Source organism: Monopterus albus, unplaced genomic scaffold (genome assembly GCF_001952655.1).
Source record: "Monopterus albus unplaced genomic scaffold, M_albus_1.0 scaffold133.1, whole genome shotgun sequence".
Taxonomy (NCBI): Eukaryota; Metazoa; Chordata; class Actinopteri; order Synbranchiformes; family Synbranchidae; genus Monopterus; species Monopterus albus.
The window spans coordinates 2,182,544-2,207,077 of record NW_018128013.1 but is presented as its reverse complement, the minus strand read 5'-3'; the positions used below and the strand labels follow the sequence as shown (position 1 = coordinate 2,207,077).

At 39.9% G+C, this 24,534-nt stretch overlaps 1 protein-coding gene across 1 annotated transcript in view; it reads right to left on the bottom strand.

Moving 5' to 3' along the window:
* Positions 1-21,283, bottom strand: part of brinp2 (bone morphogenetic protein/retinoic acid inducible neural-specific 2) — a 257,146-nt gene extending 235,863 nt beyond the window's left edge. The window contains exon 1 of the mRNA XM_020613359.1: positions 20,558-21,283. The gene's annotated coding sequence lies outside the window, so the exon portion shown is untranslated. The remainder of the gene's footprint in view (positions 1-20,557) is intronic.
* Positions 21,284-24,534: the final 3,251 nt, after the last annotated feature.

Sequence of the window (24,534 nt, the reverse complement as noted above, 5' to 3'; positions counted from 1 at the left end):
TGATTCACTCTCCTGAATAGTACCCGAATTATTCCTGTGCTTGATACTCAGCCAGTTTTCCTGTTACCTGTTCAGTCTGTAAGAAAGTAGTTATGGTAAAAGACTGAGAGTTTCTGTGTACATGCAAAACCATACTCACCTGATACTCATCCATGGGAATCTGTGAGGAGACCAGACTGTGTACCTGTTCACCTGTTTCTGTTCTTATTTCTGTGTGAGTTAATTGGCCAATTCCTGCCTAATATTCATGTGTTGTCTGCCCTTTTGCTCAGCACACCATTAAAGCTTTGATCATCCAGTACCTACTCTCTGCTTGGTTTGCAACTGGGTCTGAGAGTAAAACCTTCACAACAGTTCTTACTCTGCGTGTGCTCATGTGTCTTTACCATGTGTGTCCATTGCTATATGCAACCCACTGTTGCCCTGTTAGCTAGCCCCTTTCCCAACTCATATACCATATAGATCGTACTTTGTTGAATGCTGCAAGATTCTTTACATTTTTATAGACTGCAAAACTTGTAGTGGTATCAAAATATACTAGTGTTTTCACAAGCTTAACTACTGTATGGATGTCACATACACCTTCTGTAGCTGTGCCATGGCTGACATGTCACTTCACACCGGGGCAGACAGACATATATAACAAGTTTGAGTCTGCTAGACCTGTCATTGGTCACCGTAGGCTGCTTTAGTTTTCACCAGCAAGCTTCCAATTCCAGTGGAGGAAGGCTCAGTTACTGTAGTTTCTCTATTTTAGTAACACACACCTCCACTGCACACCTCCTGCTCACCTTGATCACTGTTCTTTGTCAAAGTCAATGAAACAACTTTGACACTGGGACTGCACTTCACTGGTCTCCTACTCAGTAATGATACAACCTAGAGGCAACTCCAGTTATACAAAAACATACACTGTACAGTACATACCATATGGCCATCATTGCTATTTATCATAAATGAAAATAAAAATGTAAACAAATTGCAGTGGTGAATACAGCTGAAGTAGTATAGGGCCTGATCATGTCCACTGGTCATACAGCTCACTTTAAATCACCTCATCAACTTCTGTCTTCTGTGAGCTGACGTTCCCATTACAAAGTTAACCTGTCCAGGTCCCAGTGTCAGCTGGGATTGGTTCGTGACCCTGTTTAGGATAAGCAGTTTAGATAATGGATGGATGGATGGACTACTTCATCACATATATGCCTGACTCTCACCACTGTACACACAGCTCCCCATGTTCTACTAGTCCCCTACATTGAAGTGTTTGATTGATAGGTAATCACTAGTGGCATGAGCCTTCAACTCACTGTAGTGGTATTTTTACAGCATCTTTTTTTTTTTTTATTAAAAACTGAATGTTCTCCCAGCATCTACCATTGCACATAGCTACAACGTAACCATGAGTGAACCAGGGTTTCAAGTCAGGCAGGCTCCACATCAGCAGTCTAATTTGGTCCTGGTAGGATCCCACTCTGTGGCAAAGTCTGTGTGTCAATATATCAACAAGTCCACCAGCCTAGATAACATACACTGCTCTTCCCTACCTTAGCATATGACCCACAGAAACCTTCTAGCAGTATGCTTACCAAACTTTTGTTATCATGGTAATCAAACACGCAATTACAGAACTGTTTCATTAGGGCTATGCACATATATAACTTGGGTTAAAATAACCGCTGTCATCACACAGAAATTGAACACTGCTCTCCTGTGGAAAAGTCCTGTGTTTTCTGACCCATCCATCCACCCCAACCTCCTCCTAACATGGACTTTGGCTTTGGCTCTGCAGTGCCATAAATAGCATAGCAGAAAAATGTGTTTGTTGAGCCAAGGAGGACAGTATGAAGTGACAGGGGTTTCTTGTTGATGTCCCATCATGCTGTTGCTAGTACTGGCATTTATACTCTGGGTCTAGAAGTGTTGTCATAATACTGGAATTTCTAAATTTGATACAATTCCTTGAAAAATAGCATTGCCGTTATTACGGTTTTCTTTGTCAATCAAAACCACACTTGTCATCTGTAATGAGCTAACACCACAGCAAAACCCACAATATACCATGGTCTGCCATTAGCTTAAAATTCAACTGGAGCATGCAAGAGAAGTGATGAAAAGAGGATGGCACTGTGACTAAGTGACAGGAGGAGGAGGTCTTGTCATCTGAATGGTGTGTGTGTGTGTGTGTGTGTGTCTGAGAAAAGAGAGCGCAAGGAAGTGCAGTTGGTATCAACTCATTGATTCTATGGAAAGTGAATATTTTTCAAATATTCAGAACCAATATGTAGCAAAGAATTGATATGTTTGACAACACTAGGGTCTAAGTCTGTTTGACTGAACAACACTTTGGATTGGGTTTGTCTATCCTCTGGTCTTTTAGCAGGTTAGACTATTCCTGTATAGTGTCGTGCAGCCATGCAGCAGATTCCCTTTTCCCAATTTTCACCATTAAGTTAAAAAAATATATATTCTTTTATCCAGTCACCCATTTTTGTGGCAAGCAATGTGATTTCATGCTCTCCATCTGTTTTGAACTGTAAAGCATTAGGGAAGATTTGTTGTTTTCCATTTTTAACTGCTCGTTTTGGTGTAAAGCAATACAGAGGGATTTACTGTTATCCAAATTCATAATCAAATTCACTTAGGACCCTTTTGTGCTGCAAACATAGATGATGAGTTGGACATAAGCACCTGTCAAAAGAAGACTATGTAAAACTATTGCAATGGGTCATTGCACCCCTTTCTGTGGCCTGCTGGATTTCTTTATAGTTTCCCAACTTAATAGCAAATAATATAACATTCCTCACAGTAGCAAACAAGTCTTCTACAAAAGTCCCCATGAAATAATAATATGTTATAATTAATGGAATAAAAACTGTGTGCAAAATACAAAGGGGTCTCGAGGGGCCTCAGCATTTATTTGCATGCAACTATAATGTTTGTTTTAAAAATAATACTATAAAAATATATTGTAATCACTGTGTTTTAGATATTTTATCAAAAGTGATCCTCCACCATGAACAGATCAGGGTCTGCGGAGGTGCACAGGCTGTTACTATAAAGACACATCGCCCAATTTTCTCCACCTACAGCTGCTTTTGTCAAGATCAAATGGTCATAAGGCACAAGACTAGACCCATGGTAGTAACGGTCTTTGATAAACTTAACCCCCCAAAATGCACAATGTAATTTACGCAATGAGTAAAGATTTATTCATATTAAAAGGCTCCACAATTTTAAAAAGTTGTTTCACATGAGAAGTTAACTCTCAAAAACACTATTCTCACACTGATACTTGCTATCAACTGCTGCCATCAATTAATAATATAGTTTTGTCAACCTGCGCCTTTCCTGTGAAATGCACAGACAGACGTATGACAGTGTTGGACTAATATATGCGGTCATAATTGGATTTAGTAAGAGAGACAAAATAATTTTAGCTGCATGTGGGCTCCATTAATTGATTTCTTCTGTCAATGGAGATTAAATTTGGTAAAATAAATAAATAAAAAAATTAAAGGTGGACTCCACTAAAACATTTTTTCTTTTAATACTCCATAAATATCATCCCTCCATTATACTGACTGCATAGTTTGCTACTAATAGGCTGTTTTCACATTCTGAAAGGTGCAGATACTGCATCTGTTTCCCTGTAAAATATCTGAGTTTGAAAGAGGCTCTGGCAGACTGGATTTATGATGTATTTGGATGTAAACCAGACCCTGGAGCTTCTTTACACTATTCGTATAATTGCTATTTAGCTAACACTATGAGACAATGTGAGACAAGTACCATTATTAACAGGTAGATAGCTATGGTTTTGGCTTTTTGTAGTAGCCTGAGTGCTGTGCTTAACCAGCTGCTAATAACGCAAGCTTGTGTTCTTCTGGTAATATAACTAAATTAAGTTTGGATCAACTGAAAAAATGAAGAGAACCGTTGGGGTAATGGTTAAGTTAGCCACTGCTAAAAACGCCAATCTCCAGATTCTCTGTTATTACATTACTTTTTGGAGCAATCACTGAGTAAAAATAAAGAGAGATACTGACATACTATCAAATGTTACAAGACACACACCACCACAACCGCGGGAAGTAGGGGTGCTGCAACACCCCCGCATGAAGGGGCCCACCCCATTCCTCTAAATGGCTGAAAATGTTAGATATTCATTCTGCTTTTGTGTGTGTGTTTTAAGTTGATTTGGCACATTTCATATAATCTACCCTAGTCCCTGAGACCGGTAGGTTAATAGCTTGTTAAAATTAAGAACAAATACATTTAAAATAAAAAACTGCTAGTTGACGCACCAGAATGAGGGATGCACAGCTGTTTACTGAGTGGATCGTACCATTTCCACTCCCCACCGATTGATGTGTGTGATAGCAGCACACCCACTGTGCAGCGCTCTGCGTGACTTCACCTGCTGTCAGTAACGCCTGTAAAATGATTGATCGGCATGTGCATAAAATTTATTATCATGGCTCATCATGCTTCTTTGTGTTATTTTGTTACTTTTTTGCATAGATTTGATGTCAGATCAGCAACTTTCCACGCAATGACAAATGAATAATAGAAAAAAAAGTGACTTAAATTCCTATATTCACTTGTGGTGAATTGTGCTTGTGGTTAACCTATAGCATTAATGAGGTTTATTTTGGCTCTTGAATTCTGTTCAGTTTTAATGTGCAGTAATTTTCTGGAACATGTGGCCTATAGATTTTATTTTGGACCAACTGAGAAACCAACAGATACTGACATACTGCCAAACTCTGAGCCAGACTGTAAACACATTTGCACATTTGACTTGTATCGACAGTATCTCTTATACAGTATGTAATGGGTGAGTGAGGCTCAAACATAAACTGCTAAATCTCTTCAATTTTCACTCCTGCATCTCATCCTGATACAGTGAGCTCCCTGGCCTATGTGGAGAAGCGACTGTGGGGGGCAAGGGGTGGAGGCTGCTGTAGGCATATTTGCATATATTTCAACATTCATGGATCCTGGAATTCTCAGTAAGGAGTAAATGTTGAAGCCCTTTACAAAGGTTCACTGAACTTTTTTTGAGGAAACACTCTGTCAGACTATATACTGTTTATAGCAGAGTATTTATATATGCAAATATAAACATTAAAATGTCTCTGGAGTGGATCTTTAAACATTGACCACAACTAAAAATATTGCCCTGATCACTCGCAGGTTAATACAGTTTTACATTAAATGTGTTGTTTAGTTTGAAGGTATGAAAAGGCTGGAGTTACCAAACTGGGTGGAATAGGCAAATATAACAGACGATTGTTCTCACTTCTCAATTCCCGAGTTTATTTTTGGAATGAGTGCAGACCTATATGTAACAAATGAAACACTGCATCAGAAGTGGATGACTCAGAGTCTGGCAAAGTTCTGAAGATAATGTGCGTTAGCAGATCACAACTTTGCAGTTGCATGTAAAAAACAATTATACACATAAGACATCACGAAGGTCTCGGTCTGCTTAACTGTACTATGAGGCTGGGCAGCAGTAGGATATTTATATATAAGGAGCATTTTAAGTCTTCCACCATTGGTTTCCAGATATTTTTAATTAAGCATAAGCCATAAATCTCTATTTTACACAATTTCTCTGCTGTTGCTGTTGTTGTTGCTGCTGCTGCTTTTTTACACTCTGTGATCTCAGTCAGTGCACTGTGTAAGAACCAGCTTTCTAGAGGATATGCAAACAAAATCTTTTGGGGCATTAGTTTCAAAACACACATGTGAGATAGTGTTTATAATACAGATGCTGTGGTTTCAATGCATTAAATATCCTACACAACTCTAAGATGCAAATGCGTGCTCAGCAGGGGTTTTTTGTTATTTTTCACTCTGTAATGAGACATAAGGACTTATTAATAACAATGCAAAGCTCCACTGCTGAAGGGGAAAATGAATACATTTTAAATAATTATATTTGTGTCTCACTGTCTGGTCATTTGAATGACACACATACATGGGATAGGTCATGGATTATTCAGACACAGTAATATATCATATACTGTATCTAAATTCCAATATGTGCAGAATACACTGATAAATCTATCAGCACAATATTCTGGTACAACTTTATACACATACAGGCAGCCTACACATTGTGTATCCCACAAAGACCTCTAGCTCTGGCCTTTAAAACAAATAACCTGTCATAAAAGTAAGCAATAATAAGCAGACTTTATCCAATCCTGAAATGTCTTCATACAGTATTAACACTAGTGATCTCAGTTAACACAGATTATGATATTATTATGAACACAGACTTCAGACTGGTAGCCATGCTGCCCTGGTCATGCCCAATCTTGTCCTGTCTCTGAAAGTAGGCAGGACCAGGCCTGGTTAGCACTTGGATGTGGGGGGACCTGGGAATACCAGGTGCTGCAGCTACACCCAGCCACTCTGACTGTTCAAGCCATGCGCATTATTCCTGTAGGTCCCAAGACAGGACAAACAAGGAGGGTTGCATGAGGAAGGGTGTTTGGTGTAAAACCTGTGCCAAATCATGGATGAGGACTATAGTGACCTACTGTGGTGACTCCCAAAAACTCAGATTACAGATAATTTGACTAAATCAAAAGGATACTGTATCTTTCACTTGTTTTCCACATATATAATCTTTGTTAAATAAGTTGAGCACACACAACTTTTTTCCAGATCTATTATGCCATTTTTAGTGGCTCGACTCTGTGGATGACTGTTGGTAAAGGCTGAAATCTCAGCAGCACCATGACATTTTGTGCATACATTTATGTTCCCTAGAGGATGAATCCTATTGATTTTTGCTCCAGTACCAGCTTGAGGTTGACTTTTATTTTGACTAAAATGTCTTAAAAACTGTTGAATGAACTACCATTAAATTTGGTGCAGACATTGAAATTCCATTTAGATGAACTGTAACAGCTCATGTGCTCCCTTAATTCTTCTTTATCAGGTCAAAATGGTCATTTTAGTTTGTGCCCAAAAACTAATACCAGTCCCATCAGCTTCAAATGTACTCCTATTAACCTCCAAGTAGAAACATCCAAACAAGTCAAACGACATCTCTGTTTCTGGGTCATTTAGAAACCTAGACCACAACCACCCTGTTAGCATTCCATCTGTGCTCCCACCCCATTACTGCAAAATTAAGTGTGCTGTCAAATAGATAGACATTTGTAAACCGTTTTCACATTTCAACTTGCTGCAATACCCAGGGATTGAATGACCATAAACTCATTCCTTTCAAACTTTTTTGTATGTTAAAAACCCTTCAACCCGAAGCATGGTACAGTATGTGGCTACTCCTTTAAGCTTTCTTGGATAAATACATCAAGCCTTTATTCCTTTTGGATTTTGTGATATGTTGCCCATTCACTCAAAAGCCAGCTTTTACCAAAGGCATCCTTTGAAACAATACGTGGCCAACACCTCATAGATAATTGAATAACTAACACTGACTGAGCATTTGCATGCTGACATTTTTCCAATTATCATACAAGTTGTAATTTTCCGCTGCAGCAGTTCAAACTGGAAATTAGCTTAAAAAATAAATACAATGAGGTGGAGACATGATTCACAGGCTTTACATCCTCATTCTGGGCCAGAAACAGGGTTTAATATGATATTGCTCTCAATCTTGGGAGCAAATCTTCTCTCTCATAAAAAATCAATACCTCGCCTTTTCATTCTTTTTTCTTGCCTTCTCTTCCTCTGCCTCAACCTCTGCACATCCTCTCCTCTATCCCTCATCTTCTTTCCAATTCTGAGGACAAGGCACTGGTGTAATCTCTGTGCTCTTCAATGGAAACTCTCCCTCTGCAGCATAATCTGCGTTCTACTGACCCACCACCCAAGCTGACCTTTTCTATCTCCTCCCTGAGTAATGGGCTCCAGCCTGAGCTCTCTGGTGACCTGCGGGGCCCCTTCAGGGGCCCCTCCCTTTCTTCTATGACTCCTCGCTCCTCTCTCTCTCTCTCAGCGGCCAATTAAAAAGAAGCAACAGCAGTGACAGGGGCCCCGCTGGCATGAGTAACTGGACGGGCCCCAGCTTGCAGTGTCAGTCTTTAACCAAGGCAATCAAGAAATTCAACTTTATCTGCTGTTGATATCAAAGACAGCTTCACCATTAAACATTAAATGGGGATTTTGAGATGACCTCGGTATGGACCTGGCTGCTTGGAGTCAGATGTGATTTATTGTATATGTGTTTGAATGTGTGTGTGGCAGAAGGTGAGACCCACAGTACAGCACAATCACATAGAGGAAAACAGATTTTCACATCCAACTACACCTGTGCCACTGAGATTAGTTGTCAGGGAATTCTTTCTAAAGTACAAGTATATCAGTGTGTCTAGTACAGTACCGTGTCTTAGGATCCAATAGAGGGAGCAGCTGGACCAGGCATGTCCTCCCAAGAAGCCTCAGTCACATCACTTTCCCCTGAGAGGAATGAGGAGTGACATACAACAGTCCTGCCTGGATTGATTAAAAATCTGCAAGATATGAATGAGCCTACTCTACCAACTATCATGAATTCCTTGATTGTATTCTCAACCTACTATCATGTTGTCAACAGCAGACAACATGATTCTTTCTCCCGTAAACAGGTCATACTTGTCTGTACAGCACCTAAACTGTCCATTATAATTATAACACACCAACATTATTTACTAAACCTGCCGCAATTTACCTTCAGGTGCACAAAATATTGCGGCACCACAATTTTTCCATTTAGCAGCATATTTACCAATTAATGTCAATGAGCACAGCCGCAGCCGTGTTCATTTGAGCACACCCTGCTTAGGACTCGCAGGTGTAGGCTACTGTGCCCTTGTTGTCCTAGATGAGCATAAAAGATAGTTTAAAGAAGTTTTAGTCTGCTGCCATTCATATTTTTTTTTTTTTTTTTTACGTACAGTGACTGAAACATGTTTTGACCTGAAAGCTCACATTTTCCTCTGGCAAGCGATGCAATTTACAGACACCCTCTCCCTCCTCAAACATGTTCTTCACAGCTGCCACACTGAGAACAGGGCTGCAAATTTTATGCCTAATGTACTTTCTCCTGGCATTAAATTTCAGTCGCAGTTTCCTCTGTCAGAGTGGTGGTAAATCAGGCGCTGAGAGTATTTGTATAAATTTCCATTCTCTCCTCCCTCATTTCTGTGTCCCTGAACTGGTACACTGTAAAATACACATTGCATGAGACCGAATGCACAAATTTCTTCTGCTTCTCCTTTGCAAAACCTCACTGCCACTCCTTAGTAAAACTGGACACACGCAATTACATGCAGTTTCACTGTTTAGCACTTAAACCTTTGTAAATATGCCCCACACGTTTTGTCTTCAGATTTGTCATTTTATCTCACCATAAGTTTAAATGCCAAAAATACCAAGTTTACGAGCATGATCAACATAAATTAATAAATAAAAGCAGCAGATTCTCACATTTGATATGCTGTACCAGAGAATGGCTGGAACGCTTTACCCATTATCTAAAGCTTTCTACAATAATTTTCTAAATCAATTTCTGAACAATTTTTTTAAAGTTAAGGTCTGAGCACTACTATGGCACACACACACACACACACACACACACAGGCTTTAAAGTTTAGTATTTGGTCACTATGAATTCAGAGGCACTTAAACTCTCATAAGCACAAAAGCGTTTAAGAGCCAAACTTGCCGCACCTGGTGTTTGTAAACGTGTACACCATTAAATATGTTTACATAAAGATTCACAATTACAAAATTAAACATACAGTACATCTAAACTACATCCTCTACAGCACCAGTGCCTCCATCCATACTCGGATCTCTCCCAGTCAATGGCGCAAATCCCCTCACAGCTTTTAATCAGATGGGTGACTACTGGAGCTTAGCTAATGAATGCACTGGGATAATATAATCTCAATAATCTCTATGAAGCCTCTAATTGAACCATATGCTAAATGTGATGTATGACTTCATTAAGAACTGTCTTCTTTTATGCGATGCTGCTAGTGACCTTGACAAGCTAAGTGCGTCACTGTGGAGGCAAAGGTCCAATCCTGTTAATGCTATTCAGTGGAGGTGGCACATCACGGCTGACTGCAGGAACAGGAGCAGTCAGACACCAGGCTTAAAGTGACAATTCAGACTTGGAACGACTTCTAATACAGGGAGAGAGGAAGAAAAGTAGAGAGCAAGGGCTGACTTTGTTCACCATAATGTCCTATATACAGCAGTAACATGCAGAACATAAAGTGATTAACCTGCATTTGCCCTTTACAACTTTTTATGCTAGATTTAAAAAAAAAAAAAGCTCAGCATAACTTCTAAATAAAATTTAGAATAAGTTCTTGACTTGAAATTTATTTTTAATTTTTAAAGCCATAGCAACTTACATTTTTCCCATGCACAAACAGTGGCAGCAATTCGAAATTCAGTGTCTTGCTTAAGGACACTTAGACTGCTCTTTGAGCCTAGTGCAAATGGAGCAAACATTAATAATTGAAAGTGAGTCAATGTCAGTGTACCTACATTTTTAGCAACTTTTTAAGAAAATAAATGACTGGCAGGAGACATGTCCACTCCATCTCTTAAATAAACACTACTTATTGAAATGTAAAGAGCTAATATAGACTGTACTGTATGTCTATAACTCTACCATATAGCTCTGTATGTATGTTGAGGGATGTAGACTTTTTATGTATTCTCTATTATACCTAACTGCACTTGAAATAAGAGATGTTTCCTTATCATTCCCCATCCCGCTTTTAACCCCGCTCTGCTCTCCTGTTCCAAAGCTGCTCTGAGCTGCTTTTCAACTCATCTCAAATACCACCTCTTCCCTTAACTGCTTTAATTTTTATAAATATTGATTAAATAAAGCCCTCTTACTTCATTCGCAATTTAAAGACAGCACATGGTAGCACACACATAGGGATTCTTCCCCCTAGGCATTTAATTTCATAGTGATCATTCCCTGGAATGAGAGGCCATGTGGTCACCTATGGACCTGTCAGATGTGAAGTCAGACTCATATGAGCGCCTTCCAAAATTGCTCGCATGAGTAAGTTCAAAAAGCATACTAGGTTAGGCAGCCAAAGTCCAGAAGAACAAAGGGAGAGGAGGGGTTGTTAATCTGCATTTTGAATGTCCGCTCATAAATTAAATATGGAATCAGGCATGCAAACTGAGCAAATGTTGCAATTTTAACTTTGGAAGAAACCAAGCCAATAAAGGAAAAATGCCTCTAACAAATAAATTAGCATCATTGGAGGCACGGTTATTTGGAACTCATTGCCTTACTTTCACTTGGAAGACTTTCATTTTGCTAATTATCACAAATCACTGTAACAAAAGAAAAGCTGATAAGTGATTGCTGGTATTCAATTTTCAACAGAGATTATAATGAATGAAAAATATCTCCAGTCTTGTGAACAAACTCATTGTGCACTTGTAAGGTCTGCCTGTTTACCCGTCACAGTGATCCACGTAAGTCAAATGGATGCTTGTGGATTAAAAACCGAATAATATTGTGGACACATAAAAATGTTCTTGTAATGCTGTGTACACTCAACTTTTTCAAATTGACTGTATTAAGAAGTATGGCTGTATGAAGGTGTTTGCTAAAGCAAAATTCAGCTTTAAATAGAGAGGGTTGTGTCAGGAAGGGCATCTGGCGTAAAAACGTGCAAAATTTAATCATGCGAATTGTCGCTGTGGCAACCCCTAATGGGAACAGCCAAAAGTAGAGTACTAGAGTTAATGCTGTTGTGGTAACAAAGTAGATATTCTCAGAACCTTTTTTTGCGAAAACAGCAGCCTGTCTAAGCTGAGTAACGCTTTGATGAGAGTTTTGACTGAGCCATTCAGTTAATCAAACCAAAACAATGCACTAAAAAGGCTAAAGAGCTACACAGATTTGCAAACTTGGATCTTAATTCTCTGTGCACCCTGTCGTTTCAATTAACCGCAGCAAACCACTTGATCTGAAGGAATTAATGGCAGTTTTTTCCTGTAAAATGTATCCCAGGGGCAAACAAGTTTTTACAGATGTTGAGAGACAGGAGGAAGCTGTGCTGTTTTACTTGATTGTTTTGCTTTGTATGACTGGCACATTCTTCGAAATGATGTAACAGGAATGAATATACGAATATGAATATAAAGTAATGTGTATGTGACATTATCGCTCACTTCCTCTACTCCCCTCCTTCTTTTCTCTTCCTGCTATCAAAATGCTCTCCTGCACAAAAAGGTGTGACTGAACGTTTGCGCAAGCACTGAGCACATTAATACTGATAAAATGGGTCAGGAACATACAATTGGTACTGTATATTTCTGTACTATTACCTGTTTGGCTTAGGGCATGTGTGTGTGTGTTACAAAGAGAGAGAGTGGGTGGTGGGGGTGGCAGCTGGTGGGGTGCTAACTCGTCTGCAAAAGCAACAGTAAAAATCAATGGAGAGAGTGTGGATGTCAGAGTCAGTGAATCTGGATGATAGAGCTCAACATGCAGATCAATGCCGCAACTTATAATCATTGTAGTTCTTGCCACTGATTCATGGAGTCTTTCCTAATCATTGTCAGGAAGTGGAAGCCAGGGAGAAGACAAAGTATATGATAATAAGGTGAGAGAAAGAAATTCACACGCAGCCATCAAATGTTGTAGTGCAGGAGAAGTCATGAATAATGGACTGCCAAAGCGCTGGGAGAGCTTTGTGTTCCTTAATGTTCCTTCCTCCAGCATTTCATGGCGACCTGGATGATAAATGTTAGACTCTACATCACATATACATGAATTTAAAGTAACAATGCACTATATTTTGATGCAAACATGTCCATTATGGGATTTTCTATCAGTGACAGATACAGGCAAATAGTAAGGGAGCCCTAAAGGGTTGTTGCTTTGTTAAATACAGATACATGGTACAGTATGCCTGTTGTGCAGAAACTCTCATGTATGTACACAGAATGCGATGTGCACCTTGTTTAGCAGAAGCTTTGTTTATTTGTTGGATGGCATAAAAGTGCATCAACCTACAGAAATCCAGATAAAGGAGGTAAAACATGACTCTTCTATTCTGGGAAGTGTAGCTTGGCACCAAAAAAGTGCAAATGAATCCAAAAATGACAGAAACAAACTGCAAAGAAAAGGTACACAAGGTGTAACGTTCTGACATATCTGAGAAGGCAGCTTTTCACTCATTAATAGTCCCATTTTTAGCTCAAGTTGTTGTTTTACTGCATTTCTTTGGCTGTGAATAAATGGCTTGAGGTGCAAGCCAACCACCCTTTGAAGCTGAGGGCCAATAGAGTTTTACATCTAGCATGGGCAAAGCAAGAAAAATACAGTCAAATTTGGGATCTCTATAAATGTCTTGGTATGCGCCTCAGACAAAATTACAACCACATGTACAGACAAGTGTGTTTATATTACTAAACCTCTATGCCAGGGGCATCACCTGGCAAACACTGCCTCCCCAGTCTGTCTCCATGAATTTACACCTTTTTGAGAGGATCAGCACCACCATCAGTCATACAAAGAGGAAAACAATGGCTTTGCTAAATAACTGAAAATTCAAGTTACTGACAAATACTTGTAGACAATAAGTAGCCCTGCCCACTGATTTACAACATCCCCTAAATCTCAAATTTCTGGATCCAGATAGGAGACATTTCCGATTACAAATATGCATAAATGGGATCAAATAACGTTGGAAAAGATCACATTCTGAGACATGTTTAGCTTCTCAGAGTTTCATTGTAAAGGAGGGGAAAAGATCACATTCTGAGACATGTTTCATTGTAAAGGAGATGACAGGACTGTGGAGAAGAAGCAGTCATTTGCACACATTTTGTGCTTGACCTTTCTGGAACATGTTTCTGCAAAACAATATACCCTAAGCCATGTGGGAAAGACAGACCAATCCCTCCCTCTGATTTTCCAAAGAAAAGCTCACCTTTTTTTAGTCTGCAAGAATATTTAGAAGCGTCTTAAAAGATCCTCAGTGGATTAAATAAAGCAAACAGCCATGCTTTTTTCTATGCAGTGGTAAAAAATTGTATTAAATATAAGACATCCACTTGTACACCCACCCCTTGTGTAGACTGAAGTGTCAGTGAGGCTTTGGACTGTTACAGTCCATGTTGGAGCCCAGCTCAGGGTTAATGTACAGAGGGGAAACAATGGAGTGTTCACACTGCTCACTCGGAGCAATTCTCCTCACCCCCTCCTACTACAGCTGCTGTGGGATGCATGTAGCTACTCCTTAAAAGAGACAAGCACAGAGGAGAGGGAAGAGAGGAAGAGGAAGTTTACCTGCCTTTCATGTTCCTGGCTCCCGGCACTCCAGCAATCCCCTCTTTTGTTTTAAACAAGCTGCTAAAGCAGGCACATCTCCAACGTTTGCCATGAGAGGTGTGTCAGCACTGCACATTGGAGCAGCAGTGGTTAGAGCTGTTGTTAATTAATTTATGTTTCACCACTATGAAAAATACAATTCCAACACAGCTACCTATTTGAACAATAGGAATGGGGAGGTGCTAAATGATTGGGTGATAACTAAGATAACTGACAACTACTTAGGAATGCTAATTTTATTTAATCTCATTCTTCAACATGAGGATTTGTTTTTCTATTTGTTAAATGAAAATTGAATACAACTGCGTTTTGGTCATATCTGACTGTGTTTCAGACAAATCAAGCAATTTGAAGATGGCGCCTCAACATCAAAAGGATTTTCCCTTTTTTACATTTTATGCAATAAATATTTAAAGGGCCAGTTTAAACAAATAAATGACAAACATATGTTGACACTTTCCACTGGTTTTAGACCATTTTCCAGCCAAACATTAACAATGACAATATTGAAAAGCCCTTTTTTTTATGATGACTAAAAGTTATCATATATGACTGAAGGTTTTCAGACACTGATTTTGTATAATTTTGTCTTGGGCTGTGTTGTTGTTTGGGTTAGATCACTACAGTGCCTTGCGAAAGTATTCGGCCCCCTTGAACTTTGCGACCTTTTGCCACATTTCAGGCTTCAAACATAAAGATATAAAACTGTAATTTTTTGTGAAGAATCAACAACAAGTGGGACACAATCATGAAGTGGAACAAAATTTATTGGATATTTCAAACTTTTTTAACAAATAAAAAACTGAAAAATTGGGCGTGCAAAAGTATTCAGCCCCCTTAAGTTAATACTTTGTAGCGGAATGTTCTGGAATGATGGTGTCTGCATACTTCTGGCTACGTAGAGGAGCAAAGAGATTTTAGTGATCTAAATGACACAATTCTAATCTACATAGTCCACTTGTTTTTCCAGATGTCTAGTGAGAATTAATAGACCCTTATGTATATACCTGACTCAAACTATATATTATATATTTCATTAAAATTCTATATTAAAGCAACATATATTTTTTGTTTTTTTACAATCCACAGTCAGCAACTAGGGTTTACATACTGTACCATCATACACTGTGAGCAAGGAAAAAGAGCTAAATTTAGAAGGCTGAGAGACACACACACACTGTACAATCATCCACATAGTGTAAAATCTCCATTATCATGAGTACTGAAGAGTAACTGATGATCTCATTTTATTTGGCCAGGATAAAATGCAAACACCAGTTCACAGAAGCTACTTCATCATTAAAAGATTGTTGCAAATGATAGTGAGTTCTATGGTTTAGAGGTAACAGAAAATCAATATATCTCATTTATTTGAATGGTGCAAGAACAGAAATGTAAAAATGACAATTTATGGTTTTACAGGAAGTCACTGTGCTAGCTCTTTTTGTGCTAACAGAAGCTAACAGGCTACTTAGCCTTACATTTACTATTTATAATAAGAGCAATGTCTGCTTATCTAACTAGAATGTTTCTCAAATGTCACACAATAGCTTTAACAATCAACACTTCAGTGAACTGACTAACTGATTAATTGACTAATTACTTGCGCAGTACTTCATCATCATACTATATTACTCCTTATCAAGCCAAATAATACAATGTCCAAAGTGTGCAGCAGTTACTGAGAAGATGGATACAAGAATGAAACCCACTGTTAACCACTGCTGGCTGAGAGACACATTGTATAGCCACCTACACACCCAACAGAAAAAGCAATCTTTGTATATTTGTGAACAGTTCGATTTGTCCACGGTCTGACTTGAACCTTAAAAACCTGTATACCATTTATCTTGAAAAGGACAGCACATACAATGCTGAGAGATGAACCCGGTGGCAAATCTGAAAGCCTACTATTATGTATCAGCTGTTGAAAAATGCTGCATTTTCAATATCTCCCCGTGTCCTTGTAGTGTGAAGGGCACAGCCGCATCATATGCACTAGTCAGTCTCTGAAGAGCATACACGCTGAGTACACACATTTACATTTATATACAGGCATTTAGCTCATGCATTTCTCGGCAGAGTGACTACGAGTGAGACCCACAGTAGATCCAGCTCAGATTTTTAGATCATTTAGGAAGCAGGGCAAAGGTCAAACACAGAGAATCCAGAGAATATGCAGTTTCGGATGATAAGGTTCGAAATGTGAGGTAAAATCAGAAAATAATAGCTAATAAGAGATGACAAATTGTTTTTTTCTTTTAGAGACAGACAATAGGGGAGTGGCAATATTACCTTTTCTGTCGCTGAATGTACTTTTACTAGAACATTGCAACTGTATACCATCTAACTGCCTTTCTAGGATGGGAAAATGTCAGAAAGCAAAGCCGTTTCAGGTTGATTCATAGACATTCTATTTCCTTTTCTTTACTGTTTTCATTCAAATATAAATTCATTAAACCTGAAACCTTGTTTTTGGTAAAATATGGCTTCAACAAAACACAGATGCCACCTTGCTATAACAATAATTTTAAGGCAGTGAGAGAGAAATATATCACTGAGGACAAATAAACTGACATCTTTAGTAGAACTAGACTTGTTAGGAGATGTGTTGAGGCCAGTTTATTTCAGCTGTGGGATACAAGCACATTTCTGTACAGAGGACTATCCTTTTACACATGTACACTGGTTCCAAAAGTACAGTTTGGAACCAAGAACCTTTAAACGGAATCCGGAGCAAAATGAGAAGTGGTTTAATTTAGCTCTTATTTCATTGCTTTGCCAAAATATTACTATACTGAGAGAATGCTAAAACATAACTGGTGTTTCATTCAACCTACTGTGGCTCTCACTCCAGAAACTGTTTTTTTTTTTTGTCTTGTGAACCAAGACAACATTCAGCAACAAAACCTACATCAACAGGTCTGTTTTGGCTAATGCACTCTGTGGTCTTGTGTAAAAAGGGGTAATAATTTACAAAACAACCCAATGTGTAGTCATTTCTACAGTAACTAATTGTAAATATGTTCTTGTTGATAACTGTGTGTTATTTATAAATGTTCATCTAAACTAAGTTACTCAGCTATGTCATAATTTGTCATAAATTATTAGGCTACATGTAGCCTACATAGTCCTTGCTTGATGAAGAGCGAGTTTTTGTTCTCATATGTCTGCTTTCACTGGAGTCACACTGTAATGATATGATAAGTAACATCATGCTGTTTTAGGTATTTAACACAATTGATTTGTTAATTTTAAAACTAATTTTAAAAAGTTATTCAAGCTTTCTTTGAGTTTTGTCTCATTTAACACAGCAGTTTCTTTAAATGTTTGATTATTTCATATGTTATTCAGCATACTGTCAAAGACTAGGGGTGGCACTGTCACCTCACAGCAACAAGGTTCCAGATTCAGACCTCACAGGTTTTCTCCAGCTTCCTCGCACAGCCCAAAGACCTGCAGGTTAGGCTGACTGGTGACTCTAAATAGACGTCAAGGTGAGTGGTTGCCTGTGTTTAGGGGTCAACCCTGTGAAAGACCGGTGCCCTGTCCGGGGTGCACCCCGCATCTTGCCCAATGTCAGTTGGGATTGGCTCCGCCCCCAAATCTACAGTACAGGCAAGGCATTTTAGATAACAGTTGAGTGGAGGGTGACTAAAAACCTGAATATATAAGAAACACAATGTTGACGCTGTTGTCTTGGTTAAAAATCATTAATCAGATTCTGGAGTGATAACCACAGGGGGTGTAATGAAACCTCTGATTCTCCAGTCATCTTCCTGCATTCTGTCAGTAACATCTCAGTAAAGCAATGAAATAAGAGCAAAATTAAACCACTTCTCATTTTGCCCAGGACTCTGTGGAATCCATTTAAAGGCCCCTAATGTGCCCCAGTCTGTACAGTATGAAACATTGATATACAGTAGATGTGCAAAAGTAAATTACTCTGGATGTAAATTAGCTTAGAAACTTCTACTATCCCACAGCTGAAATAGACCGGCCTCAACAGAGACATTTCAGAGCTAACAACTGCAGATCTAACCTCTTAAAGATGTCAGTGTGATTCTTCTCAGTTATCTTGCATGCTGTAATTCTGTGGATAGTACATGTGTTTTGCCCGGGCCTTCTTCCCTGAAGACAGAAACCAGGTTTAATATACAGACAGGGTTACTGAACTGGCCTCATGGGTACAGGTTCAGGGACCCAAAGAGTCAGGGGGGAACAGGGATGCAAAACTACCAAACAAAACCAAAAAGAGAAGCACAGAAGACAAGGAGACACAAAACAACTACAGAGACACAAAATGACTTCAAAGAGACACAGTACAACTACACAAACACAAAATGTTTAGAAAAAGACACAAAATAACTACAAAGAGGGAAATCATGCCTCACTGCGTTGTTGTAGCTACCAAATAAAATCTGAAGAAAAGCATGTAAGTGAGAGACATAATGAATTCAGGTGCTTTCATAAAAGGCACAGAGGCTGAATGATGGTTGGATGAAAATAATATGAATTTTTTAACAGTCCTCAATGCAACTGATTGCCTGCAATATGGGAGATTTTAGGGCAGTGTGTTAGGCAGCAGTCTCCACCAGTGTTAAATACTAAACAAGGGAATACAGTATCTTCAACAAAATATGGCACAGTCTGCTACTGTGGTTTTATATATTTTGCGTACTTTACATTCCTTCATTCCTACCAGAATACTAGAAATTCTCTATAGACACTCTTACACTTAACACCAACAGCAGTCATCAATAATCCTTGTCACCATCAATCCAGTCATGTTGTCAACACCAATGTACACTCACACACCATTAGGCAAAATATCATTAGAGCTCTGTGTCTCAGCCTTCAGCACACCAGCTTTCATTTATATGCTCCCGGTGCTACAATCTATCATAGAAAAGTCCAGACTATCAGCACATCTCACTTCAATAACACAGTACAATGAGGAAAAGAGCAATCAGGTGAGTGTGGACTGTGTGTGCATGTATTGATTTAAATGGTACAGTATTTACAGATATGCATACATGTCTTTCACTGAAGCTTGAAGAGTTAAGCTGTGACTTTTTTCCGTTTTTTTTTTTCTCCTCCATTATTTGTTTAACAAGGCTCCTTTCCCACCTGGGGTCTCAGGCAGCGGCAGATTCAGAGGTGTTCAGTATAACTCTGAGGCAGCAGTTCCTCTTCTCTGAGGATACGGCCACATACAGCAGTCTCGACAAAGTAGCTGACAGATAAATGTTGTGCTTACATGGTTCAGAGAATTTGTGAGAAATTGTGCGGTGTGTTGCAAGCATTCAGGGTGACTGATGGAGCAACAACATTACACACACACACACATGCACAGGCAGAGAGAGACAGAGGAGAAAGACAGGCAGGAAGGAAGGTATTAATTGTTTAGGAGACCCAGTAGGAGCACGGGTATGCAGACACACACACACACACACACACACACACACACCTACACACACATACATAGATGAAACAAAGAAAAGCAGAGGTTGAAAAATAAGCCAGGTTCAGCTTCAGTTTCTATGCCACGGGACTGATTTTTGGTGTGCACACACACACACACAGCTACAAAGTTAGAATGTAACCCCACTAAAATATAATAGTCATATAACAGTCATACACACCTAAACACACACATTTCCACAGCGTGGTCTGACTCTAGGGGCTGCACTACAGTACACGCACCTCTACAGGTTTAAAGCGTTCACGCTGCACTTATTTAGGTAAAGAAAATGCACCTACACTATATGGAAATGGGGTTTCTCAAGACTCCGTGTGACCTCTGACATTGATTTAGTTGTGTACCCTCTTTGCACAAATATTGGCGCCAGTGAACACACTGCTGATGGCCGAACCTGTTGTTGTGGAAACGGCCAAACAAGCCTCCTATCTGATTCATCAAAATTCTAATTCCAGCTTCTCTCCTTCCGCACTAATCGATCATGCGTCAGGATATGAAGTCTTTAACACTGCAACTGACCATCCGAGCTCGAATTTCTGTTTTATGCCGATCAACACGAGAGTGCGCGGTGCGTAAAAATTAAAAATGCATTGATAAAATTGTATAGATACATAATAGATAAATAGATAGATAGATGCATGGTGCGAAAACGCACAACACAGATACTGTTATCCCCCGTGTTTGTAATTCCCTCAGCGTGGACACGCACGCAAACTCACCGAGGGTGCGAACGCAGGTCCTCCCCGTGCGCCTCTTGTGCCTCTTGATGTGTGTCCGTGTATCCAGTAAAGAGATGTGAAAGCCCGAACGGCAAAGGCGCTAACGATTTAGTGGACGGTAGGTAAACGCCACCGACTTCCCTTCTTCTCCTCTTCCACTCACTCTTCCCCTCTTTCCTGGGGCAGCTTGGGCAACGGCTGTAATAATTCAGACATCGTCCTCTTTGTCAGCGCATTAAAAGACAAATGAATACGCGTCGCGTCACAACACACAAGTTTGGAGTTCAGATGAATTCGCCTTTCTGAATCCAGATGCTGTCCTGGGTAATCCGTGTTTAGACACAGTCCGAGTGAACAGTCCACGAATTCCAGAGGCTTCGATCGGATCGAACCTGGGGTTGAAACGTGTTTTGAGACCTCACAAAAACTGAGTAAAGTTTGCTTTCAGAGTAGCCGAACAACAGATGAGACTGTGTGCGATGCAATCCCCTGAAGATATGTTCTTCTCCGACTTCCCTCTCAGGACAAAAAAAAATCTGTCCCCTCAGAGGGACCGTAGAACACCTGCGGCCTGAGGGAAGGCGCGCAGGTATGCACAAACTGAGAATCCTCTTCCCCTTTTATTCCGTGTTTTATTCCCGGTTGGCTGAGTATTTGCGCCACGGTCATCACCTAGTGCCAAGCCTGGCGTTTCTCCCCCAAGTAGCTCAAGAGAGCGTCTCTTTTCACCAGCGTTATCCTCTCCCTTTCTCTCTCCTCCACAAGCTCTGTCCACCCTCCCGTTGTGAAACCACACCTCCCTCGGCAACGATTGGCTGAAAACCTCAGAGATGGAGGTGAGGGCTACCGCGAGGAGAGGAGGAAAGAGAGAGGGAGGATGGGAGGATAGAAAGAGTAGACAGTTTCACAAATCTAGACAAGACAGAGGAGAGGATGGAGAGGAAGATGAGAGAAGTGGGATGAAAAATAAGTGAAAGATGGGGGAGTGTGTGCCAGGAAAGAAGGATGAGACACAGTGAGCATGTGTGGATGGGTGTGTGTTGGGGGCAGTTCATGCACTGAGCTGTGTGTTTGAGTTGGGATGGGTTGGCTAATGAGAGTGAAAATACTTCCCTCCACTTTTTAACCCTTTTTTTTAACCCTTTCATTCACTTTGCAAAACTGAATTCATACTGACATGGTCCCCCATTACTGAGCAGCTTCATATGCTTCTATCTGTTTGTCTCGTCCTCTTCATAAAATCTGGTGTCTGTCAACTAAGCAGTTTCCTTGGTGTCTGTGATGAATAAGTAACTGGTTGGAGGGAGGTTGGAGAGTGAAGTGCATGTTGAATATACTGCCCAGAGGCATCGGGAGGGAAAAAACTAACAGCCAAAGCCACCTCTGTAGTAGGAGCACAAATGAGGTGGGCTGGATATTGTTGTGGTGCAACCGCACATGGTAGCAGGAGAAGGCAGACAAAATCGCTTGACAGCTCCTGAGAGAGGCTTTGATTGATGGCAATGCCCCAGGGAGTGTTTCAATATGAACTTGGTTAACTCAGAGCCGCATGAAGCATTCATCACTAGCTGCCATACTAGAGTGAGATGCTCACCGCAAGCTAGGCAGCTTTTTATTTAGAAAGGCACCTGGGGAACATCTTCACAGGAGCAGTGACTACCTGTTTGCAGCTCGCATCAACAAATCTCCAGCACTCACTCAGATCAAAGGATTAATGAGCTAACTGCAGCTAACTCAAGTTACTCATCGAGTTTCAAGGGTTTCAAGAGTGGTGCACAGTAAAGCTTGCAAACCCTACGAGACAAATTTGTCATTTTGAAATATATATAAATAAAATTGTCTTGATTTCTAAAAACATTTTAAATGTTAAGGCCAGTTATTTTCTATATTAACAGTATTGTCAACACCTCCTATACAAAGAATAAAACCAGTAGTGATTTGCTTCTAGTCACTCTTAATGTCTGTCAGACCTGGATTATCTTATTTGTCAGTGCAATAGAAATTTGTTGTTGTTCAAAACCAATTAAAAACACATCAGGGAACCACACCGCTGCACTGGGAGACATGTTTCCTCATTACAAAACACAAGACCCTGAAATTTTTTAAGAAATATTGTCAAGAATATCCAGAGATTCTGTGCATGGGCCGTTGACTCTTGGTTACTTTAGACTGTAAAAAGTTGTGCCTTTGGTGCAACATTTCTTAACAAATATCAGAGTCTTGTGTTTTGTAAAGGGGAAACATGTCTCCCAGTGCAGTGGTGTTTCCCTGACGTGTTTTTAATTGTGTTTTAACAACAATGGAGATCTATAGCACAGACAAGCTAATCCAGGTCTGACAGACATTAACAGTGACTAGAGAAAAATCACTTTTAGTTTGATTCTCTGTATGGGGAGTGCTGAAAATACTGTGGAAAAGACATTCATTCACTCACTACCACTTAGTCCCTGAACGGGGTCATGGGGGGGGCCAGAGCTAATCCTGGCCGGCAATCGGGTGAAGGCGGGGTACACCCTGGACAGGTTGCCAATCCATCGCAGGGCTAACACATAGACGAACAACCACACACGTGCACACGCACTCCTATGGGCAATTTAGAGTCACCAGTCAACCTAAGCTGCATGTCTTTGGTCTGTGGGAGGAAGCCAGAGTACCCGGAGAGAACCCACGCAAGAACGGGGAGAACATGTATACTCCACACAGAAAGGTCCCGGGTGGGGCCTGAACCTGGAACCTTCTCACTGTGAGGGAACAGTGCTAAGCACTGCACCACCAGGCTGCCCCAGAAAATACATTGTAAATTCATTTAATGTTTTTTTATGTGTTTTTTTGTGATTTGCCTTGTCCATTACAAAAAAAGCTTTTATTTGGGAGTTTACTGTAATGTTCATGGAACTCTCACTCTCCAAATAATCCCATTCTTATTTAGTATGAAAGTTCCTATAACTTTCCGTCTTTCCAACTTTTCACACTGTTGAGTAAGACGTTCTGCTATGAGACCAACAGAAAGAAAGTCAGTTCCACTGCACATGGACTGACATCAATAGAGCAGCCCAGGCCTGTTTGGCAGAGTAATAAATAAATGGATGCCTGCAGCATGCACCCAAAGGTTTGCAGCATCAGTGGGATTGGAATCTCAAGATTGAACAGAATCAGATGAGCAATATGTAAGTGTACATATTGTTTTTGTCCAAACATTCACAACATTCAAAAATATATTCAGGCATTGTATTTATGTCTGTGTATACAGGTGTACATGCAAAAGCTTTAGGGCAATATCAGCAAAAAAACATGTCTGTTGTTGGCTGTGCTTTGTCAGTAGCACCTCTTTAAATACAGTTTTGACAGTACAAACAGAATTCTTGCCTCCATTTATGTTCATGCTTCTGAGCCAAGCCTTCATCACTGACAGCTATGGGGGAATATCTTATTGGCAGGATGAGCAGCGTCATTGCCAAACCATTACGTTTTGTATCATTGTGAAAGCCAAGTGTGTTTTTTGTATATGTCCTCATCAGGATATTCAGTGAGGAATCGCTCTCTCCTGCTCTTATCATACCTCCATTCTACCCTTCTTGAAACAAATGAGGGATTAAAGCAGAGCCATCTAGAACAGAAGACTGTGATGGGAGAAGAGCAAGAGGATGACAGCTGCTCACTGAAATCCACAGGATATGTATTTCTTTTGTCTCAGAGCTTAGAAGTACAACACCCACTCAATAGCTCAGTGCTGTGATGTTAAATACTGGACAGCAGGGACATTATTTTCATGCATTAAACAATAACAACTAAACAATGTTCATGAATCTTTTTTTACAATTTTATATGCAGATACTGAAATCTCTGATGGCTGTTCACATGTGATTTGAATCCAGGTGTCCTTCCTGTATTGGAGTAAAAAGACAGAAATTGAATTAAAATGCATGTAATTCAACATTATACAGAGCAGACAATTACTACACTTTTCCTTTTGCTCA